Source organism: Dermochelys coriacea, chromosome 9 (assembly GCF_009764565.3).
Source record: "Dermochelys coriacea isolate rDerCor1 chromosome 9, rDerCor1.pri.v4, whole genome shotgun sequence".
NCBI lineage: Eukaryota > Metazoa > Chordata > Testudines > Dermochelyidae > Dermochelys > Dermochelys coriacea.
In genome coordinates, this window is record NC_050076.1 from 94,106,578 (window position 1) to 94,115,570 (window position 8,993).

Here is an 8,993-nt window from a genome sequence, read left to right on the forward strand (position 1 = left end):
GAGTATAGAATGGCTTCCGTACAAGGAGAGACTAAAAAGATTAGGGCTGTTCAGTTTAGAAAAGAGATGACTAAGACAGGATATGATAGAGGTCTATACAATTATGAATGTTGTGGGAAAAGTGAACAGGAAAGTATTATTTATCCTTTCATGCAATACAAAACCCAGGGGTTACCCAATGAAATTAATAGACAGCAGGTTTAATACAAACAAGGGAAAGTACTTTTTCACACAATGCAAAGCTAACGTGGAATTCCTTGCCATGGGATGTTGTGATGGCTAAAAGTATAACCATGTTTAAAAAAAACCTGGATAAGTTCATAGAGGATAGGTCCATCAATGGCTGTTACTCAAGATAGTCAGGGACTCAACCCCATGCTTGGGGTGACCCTAAACCTCTGACTATCAGAAGTTAGGTGGGTCACTCCATAATGCCACATTCTGTTCATTTCTCCTGAAGCTCTACAGGCTTCTGTCAGAGATAGGATACTGGACAAAATGGACCATGGTCTGACCCACTATTGCAGCTCTTATGTTCTTATGGCATTGCTTTCTCCAATATTCTCCTATGGTTAATACTTAACATTCTTGAATAATGCAGGTCCATCGCCTGACTGGACAAAAGGTGTTAAATTGAATGGTACTAATGTTATAGCACTTATTTCAGGGCGAATGTGGCTTGCTCCAACTCCAGATGGAATCAGTGTGAATCTTTCCATTGACTTTAAAGGGAGCTGGATTATGTTCATACTCACACTTCTCTGAAACTTTCCAGGTGACTTCTATAGTCTATCTCAGGCTAATGGCTACATGGTAGAATACTTGCCCAGAAAGCTGGAGACCCATCACTAGTCCCATTAGTGTCTTCTCTGGAGTTATTTTATTATTGTTTATAGCCTGCGGAATCTGCATCCCTCCCAATAAGAAGGTAAAGAGGAAAACTCTCTGTGTGACAATTTTCATGTGTCTGGTATCGTTATAAATAATTGATGCCATTAATGATAAATAGCATTTTGTAGAAATGGCTATTTTCTTTGCATGTGAAAGGACAGCTGTAGAGTTTGTAATTTGATAATTTGTTCCGTGTGCCATATTGCCTGCATGGCATATTGACTTAAGTAGGGAATTCCACTTAAAATCTGATGGCACAATGTAGCCTGTGTTTTTAACTAGAGATCCATGTAGGTAATTAAATACCCACTGCCAGACTCTAGGTACAGATAAGGAGAGGTTTTAGGATGAAGAGGTTTGTGAGCTTTCCAGGTATCTCCTGCTCTTGAAAGATGAACCTACTTGGACCAATTATGCTGGGTTATATTATGGGATACCAGGAAAAATATCCATCCTTAAACATCTATTTTTTCTTCATCAAATAAAACACACACATCCTCTGAGCTTGATTCTGCTCCCATCGGAGTCAATGTGAGTTGTACCATTGGGAACAGGACCAGACCATAAATGTATAGTATTTATTGGACATAGTTATCATTTATAGCGTGGTAACACCTTGAATCCTCAACCTGATCCAGGACACAACATGATAATCACTGTACAAATGTTGAGGTCCAGTTTCTTATCCCTTTACTCATACTGAGGAGGCACCATTACTTCACAAATAGTCCTGTTACTGCGATGGGACTTTTTGTGGAATAAGTCTTACTCTCTGTAAAGAAAGGCATCAGAATCTGGCTCTTTGTAAATGGCAGTCCCTGCCCCCAAAAGCTTTCAGTCAAAGAGACAAACCATGGAAGCTGGGGATGGGAGAGACAGAATGAGGTAACAAGAATATGTTGTTGTTTTGGCATAGAATAGACGTGTACAATTGTTGTCGCCGGACAGTAGCAGTAATATCACAATTTGCCGCTAGTCCGTTGTAATGATGTATCAGTGAATTCCTTTTTCCTTCTATTTAGGCAAGATGAATATCTTCCACATTGGAGTCCAGGGTCCTGAGAGCCTGTAGCCTTTTTTGCATTCTGCTGGAGGTTTCTGCGTGTGCACAATGTAGAGACACTGCCCTACTTTTGTTTAGTAGAGATATACCGCAAAAACATGACCTATGCTTTTATCTGGCAGGTGAATCACAAAGTATCTTAGTGGGAAAAGTTATTACCTTCCCATCACGAAAGCTTGACAGATGAGCTGAGGTGTACTCCTTCTAGCATTAAAAGCAAAATGTTGCAACCTACTGATTAGTCCTTAGACGCAAACCAGATATCTAGCTTCACTGTGCAAAACATTAGTCCCCTGGGCCACTGTCCCATAATTTCACTCTTTAGAAGAGCCTTGCATCTCATAAATCTGCCACTCATTTCAAACAAGCATTCTGCTTGCATCAGAAATTACTTCCAGCACTTGATATGAAATATTCTGCAATATGTTGTAAAATGAAGGCTGAATTCACTGTTTAAATCAGAAAGCCAGTTTTATTTAAACGGATCATTTATTGCTACCTTCATGCTGTGTATTTATTGCAAGGATATTGTTACAGTTCTTTCAGTTTTGAAAATGTAAGTTGGATTTTCTGTTTCAGGTTGCCATCTGGCGTGCTGCTAACAGTCTCAGAGAGTAAGAGGCCATCTGTTAATACTTTTCCAGGAAGCTTTTTATAGAGCAGTGAAGTGGCAAATCTCAAAAACACATTGTAATGACTTACAAGATCTTGGGCATGTGTACAAGTATAGGTTGATATTTTATTTCTATCAGCAATATTAACTGATCAGGGTGGAAAGGAAAGGAAGAAATGAAAGAAAACCCACACCCAAATGTACATGCATCTACATCTTAGATTCATAGATTCATAGATACTAAGGTCAGAAGGGACCATTCTGATCATCTAGTCCGACCTCCTGCACAGCGCAGGCCACAGAATCTCACCCACCCACTCCTACGAAAAACCTCACCTATGTCTGAGCTATTGAAGTCCTCAAATTGTGGTTTAAAGACTTCAAGGAGCAGAGAATCCTCCCTCAAGTGACTCGTGGCCCATGCTACAGAGGAAGGCAAAAAACCTCCAGGGCCTCTTCCAATCTGCCCTGGAGGAAAATTCCTTCCTGACCCCAAATATGGCAATCAGCTAAACCCTGAGCATATGGGCAAGATTCACCAGCCAGATACTACAGAAAATTCTTTCCTGGGTAACTCAGATCCCATCCATCTAATATCCCATCTCAGGGGATTAGGCCTATTTACCCTGAATATTTAAAGATCAATTAATTACCAAAATCACATTATCCCATCATACCATCTCCTCCATAAACTTATCGAGTAGAATCTTAAAGCCAGATAGATCTTTTGCTCCCACTGCTTCCCTTGGAAGGCTATTCCAAAATTTCACTCCACTGATGGTTAGAAACCTTCGTCTGATTTCAAGTCTAAACTTCCTGGTGGCCAGTTTATACTCATTTGTTCTTGTGTCCACATTGGTGCTGAGCTTAAATAATTCCTCTCCCTCTTCTGTATTTATCCCTCTGATATATTTATAGAGAGCAATCATATCTCCCCTCAACCTTCTTTTAGTTAGATCTTAGTGGATCTGAGACATGTATGAAGTTTTTCTGTTTTAACATAAAATGATAATGAGCCTAACTCTGAAGTCCTCATTCAGTTTATACTTAGTGTATACTCAGACAGGACTTTCATTGACTTCAATGAGAATCTTGCCTTAAAAAGAACTCAGTAAAAATAATAATATAAACTCAGTAAGTGTTTCAGAATTTGGCCCAATAATATTCAAAAGGTATGTAGCCCACATACCACATGTGGGTATTTGTCTCCCTCCAGTGGCTGGCCTACATAAGAGGGTGATTAGTCTGCCCTGGTGGCCCAACAGGGGAGTAAGTCCTTTAGCACAGTGATCTTAACCAGAGGTACATATAGCCCTGAGGTACACAGAGGTCTTCCAGGGGGTACATCAATTCCTGTAAATATTTGCCTAGTTTTACAACAAGCTACATAAAAAGCACTAGCAAAGTCAGCACAAACTAAAATTTCATACAGACAATGACTTGTTTATAGTGCTCTGTTTCAGAGTAGCAGCTGTGTTAGTCTGTATTCGCAAAAAGAAAAAGAGTACTTGTGGCACGTTAGAGACTAACAAATTTATTTTAGCATAAGCTTTCGTGAGCTACAGCTCACTTCATCGGATGCATTTGGTAGAAAATCTCCACCATTTCCACCAAATGCATCCGATGAAGTGAGCTGTAGCTCACGAAAGCTTATGCTCAAATAAATTTGTTAGTCTCTAAGGTGCCACAAGTACTCCTTTTCTTTATACTGCTCTGTATGCTATACACTGATGTAAGTACAATATTTATATTTCAATTGATTAATTTTTATAATTACATGGTAAAAATGAGAAAGTGAGCAATTTTTCAGTAATAGTGTGCTGTGACACCTGTATTTTTATGTCTGATTTTATAAGCAAGTAGTTTTTAAGTGAGGTGAAACTTGGGGTACACAAGACAAATTAGACACCTGAAAGGGGTAGAGTAGCCTGGAAAGGTTGAGAGCCACTGCTTTAGCACAAACAGTACAATCTCTGTTTTTAGTGCAAGATGTTCTGGGGTCATTCTCTGCTCATATCCCATGACCGACAGTTGTCATAGGTGCCTCTCCACATGCAGAGAGAGAAGGTTTTAATATACCCTCTTGCCCAGAGGAGCCAAATTGGAAGTGCTCTCCTGCTAATAGTGTCAGGGGTGATGCAGAAGAGTGAGTTCTGGTAATTGGGGTCTTATATCCGCCAGTCACCATATCAACAAGGTGTTTTCCCATGGGGATATAGATCCCCAGTGAAAGTTGGAATTATATTATATTTCCATTACAGCATGGGAAGGATGGTGCCCTGGAAACGGTTTGAGCTTTCCCCCAATATCCATGATAAAAGTTGTTACCTATGACTTAAACTATCAGACCTGCATAAAGTGTACATTTGTCCATCACCAGGACTCACAAATCCCTCCTTCCTCTGGAGAAGGAGTGAATTACTTTGCCCCTATTCACAGGGCAGTTAACAGGTTACCAACTCTTGTGATTTTTATCACGAGTCTTGCAATGTTTGTTATTTTTCTTAAAGCCCAAGATACTGGAATCATGAGAATCTCAGCTTTAATTTCTTTTAAAAGTAAGTTTCTTGAGCTCATGGTTGCAGAGAAAAGCTTAAAAATATTAAGCAAGGGCAGTCTAAAGGCTCAGAAGGCAAATAAAAAGAACCCAACATTATTAATTTAATGATTTTAACACCAATCTCATGGTTTGGGGGATTGACTCATGATTTTTGATTGCTTGATGTTGGCAGTCCTGAATTAATTCCCCTCCATGTCCCTACTCTGACAAGGGGAATGGAGCCAGGGCCAACCCTGGAGATTGGAAGATACAGGTTGCCAAATTTGGAAACAGGTGGCAGAGAGGCAAAAAAAATGAGGTCCAGGTCCTGTTGCCCACATCACAGCTTGTGTGGATGCCACAACTCAAGCCAGCCTAAGTGCTAGTTACTCTGTTTTAGCGGTGCTCAGTGGGATTGGAAGTTAGTTAATTATTTGTCGTTAAAGTGTTTGTGAAATGGGAACAATGTGTTCTGATGACTGGAACTGGAGAGAGAGGATAAGGTTTCAGGAGGGACCTAGATTGGGGAGGGACCAGAGGGTCAGGATTTAAGCCTGGTGCTGGCAGTTGAGAGACAAACAGCAGAGCCTCAGCATTCAAGGCTGGCTTCTCTGTGTGATTGACAAAGCCCAGCTTATTACTGCTTTGCCTGGTGGCCGCATCGCTGATTGTGGCTGGAACAGCTAAGTCCCGGGAGCTGATAATAATAATGGTCTAAAAGGGTGATCACACCGTTCCTGGAGAAGCAAAGGGGGTAAGTAGCGGTATCCTCATTGTACAGAGCGCGAAACTGAAGAACAGAGAGGGGAAGTGAATTGTCCAAGGTCACACAGCAAGATCAGAGTTATGGAAAGAATTCGGGTTTCTTGAGTACCAGTCCAACCAGCAAGACGGTATCAGACCCACCCCCCAGTTCTTTTTGGTGATGCAGCATCAGTACATATAGCCAATATCTGCTTGTACTATGTATGCATTCTGGGCCTGATCCTGAGCAGTGCCGAGGTTCACCTTCAGTGGCTGAGAACCTTAACTCCCGCAATAAACAGTGGGAGCAGAGAGTGGGGAGGGGACACTCAGCCTCTTTCAGGAAAGGGTCCTCTGTGATCACTCAAAATAGCATGAAAGTGCTTGAGAGCTTTGTGGGGGATGGAAAATCCTGATTGCCTGGACAAGTGGCAGTGGTATATATATGAGACATGATGCAGCGTGGCTTGTTAGGACATTAATACACTTCTCAGGTGGCTGAAAGCACTCTACCTTTGGTCTTGTGGCTCACAAAGCACAAATACCATCTTTTAATGGCCCAGTAAAACACACCTTGTCGTATTTTAATGCTGTAATAATTCACTCCTCGGCTTTGTCTACCTCTACAGCAATAAACAGGATTTCACAGTGACGTTCAATGTTTCTGCCTCCTTCTCTGTGGGTCCAGTCCTGCTCCTGTTTAGAACAATGGCAAAACTCCCATGGTCTTTAGTGATGCAGAACCAGAAATCTGTGTGTCCATTATGAGCGAGGGGTGTGTTTCCCCTGCTTGTGTACACACACTCGCCCTGGCTCTCATTGAGATGCAGTTGCTGGTGGTCACAAGGAGGAAACGCCTCAGAGAACTAGCTTAACCTCTGCTCAACATTCTCCATTGGGGACATTTGCCAGCCAGTTGTCAAAATAGTACCTAGCCTTGAGCTTCTTCTAGATTCCTCACTGATGCTAGAGAGGCAAATAACAGCGGCTGCTAGAAATGCCTTCTTCTATCTGTGGTTGAAGACTGGGTCCTACGCTGATGGCTACAGGTTGGCCATGATGTTCCATGCATTTGTTTATTGTAATGAAAACACAAGGCATGAAAAATCTCCAGCTTGTCCAGGATGCAGGTGCCTGAGCTATTTCCCCACTGAAGACCAGATCAGATCAATGGTCTTGGTACTGATTTTCAGGACCCTCAGTAGTTGGGCTCAAGCTACCTGTGGGCCAACCTCTCCCCAATGACAGAGATAATACAGTGACTTGAGTGGAGTTACACTAGTGTAACTGAGAGCAGAATCCATCCTGAAGTGTCAAAAATCGGACTTTTCACAACTGTGATTTGTTTTATTTTACTATCTTACAAATTTGACTTTGGGAGTATTAGCCAGCATGGCTGATTTATTAGTGTAACAAGCATCAGCTATGAGTCTGGTTTAGGGTTAAGAGTTTGTTAATCGAATGCTCGCGGAGAGCCTAAGAATCACTGAAACACCGTTCACATTTCAGCCTCCACAGTAAGTATGGGTATTTTGTTTTGAGGATTTTTTTCCCCTTAGCCAACTGGTACAGCAGTTGAGATAGCTGAGGCTTTTGCATGCCTCACAAACACCATCTGTTATAACCCAAGACACAAATACTGCAAGTGATTAGTAATATAAGCCAGTGTTGCAGCTGTATATGGTGTGGAAAACTGATAGAACCACAACTTCCTTTGTGAGCCCGACATGCTGAATAGTGCATTTGTGGTTTGTCTAAGCTTTTGCATTCATCAATTAAAGATTAACTTTCAGCTGCTATGGAGACACGTACATGTTAGACTACAGGGGGGAAAAATTGCTGTGAAGAACGCAAGTGGTTTCCTCACAGGAAGCACTGTTAAAGCCATATCTAGCATTTAGGGGTCCACAGAGTGAAATATTTTCAGGGGCCACATCCCCCGTGCTTTGGCAGAGGAGTTCTTGTTGGATTCTCATTCTGGAATCCACTGTATATTCTCTTCAGTCCCGTTCTTAAAGTCATAAAACATTAAAAATATACATGTACCAGGGACTATTCAGCTGTTTTAGACACTGGCAGATTACAATAAATACTGCTATATTGCTACTGTGTGCTCACAGCCACATCCTCAAGTTCTGGTGCTGGTTTTCCTTTCTTTATTTGTCACTGAAGGCATCAGTATTGATTGCAGTAACTGGGTTGTGCTGGATACCCAATAACTCAGAAACACCATGTGTGCACGTGTGTGTGTGTGTGTGTGTGAGAGAGCCTGACTTTTGAGTATATGCCGGATAGTTGTACCAGTGGATCGCAACCAGTGATTTTCATCTTTGGAATTAAGTGTATTCAGGACATGGTTCCAGCTAGGTGCAGAGTGTTTCAGTGTCATGGTGAGACACTTCTGAAGGGAAAAGGAACAAATAAAAATCAAGCACCATAGAAGTACTGACTATGATTTAAACAAAGCCCTAGAGAGAGTTTTGTTAGCTTTGTTTCCAGGCAATACATGCCCCTTTGCCATCATCCTGTACCTGGGCTTCTTCAGCTCAATTTGTCAGGGTGAATAGTGATAGGTAGCAGCACATAACTGGTATGAAGTTATCTATGGACTTACCCTGTAGATGAAAATTTGCCAACAGACATTACTGTCTGTCTTAGACATGACACACCTAATGTTGCGAGAACTTTGGCAGATCCTAATTCTCCCAGCTTCCACCCCCTATATACATTCTAGGTTAAGGGGCCACATTTTCAAAGAACTGTGTACAATGTTTGCTGGTGCAAATGATTATTGTTGTTTATTTCCACAGTGATATATGTGCATGGTGTTTTCCAGAAATGTAAGAAGACAAAAGTCCTGACAAAAGGATCTTAGTTTCCAGATAGTCCACATTAATGATAATATGTGTTATTAAGATACACCTTCATTTAGACATGACAGTGTGCAGTAGTAAATGCCATACAAGATAATGCTGCAAACCAATCTGGACTTATCACTTAAAATAGATGTAGAGAGGGCTAATTAAGGGTCAGCCTGTGGCCTGTCTCTCCACCTTGTACCAGGGGGTACAAGATGCTATCTCATTCCCTCATCCACACCACCTCTTCTTGTGTGTGTTTCTTCTGTTCTTTCAATGACTCTT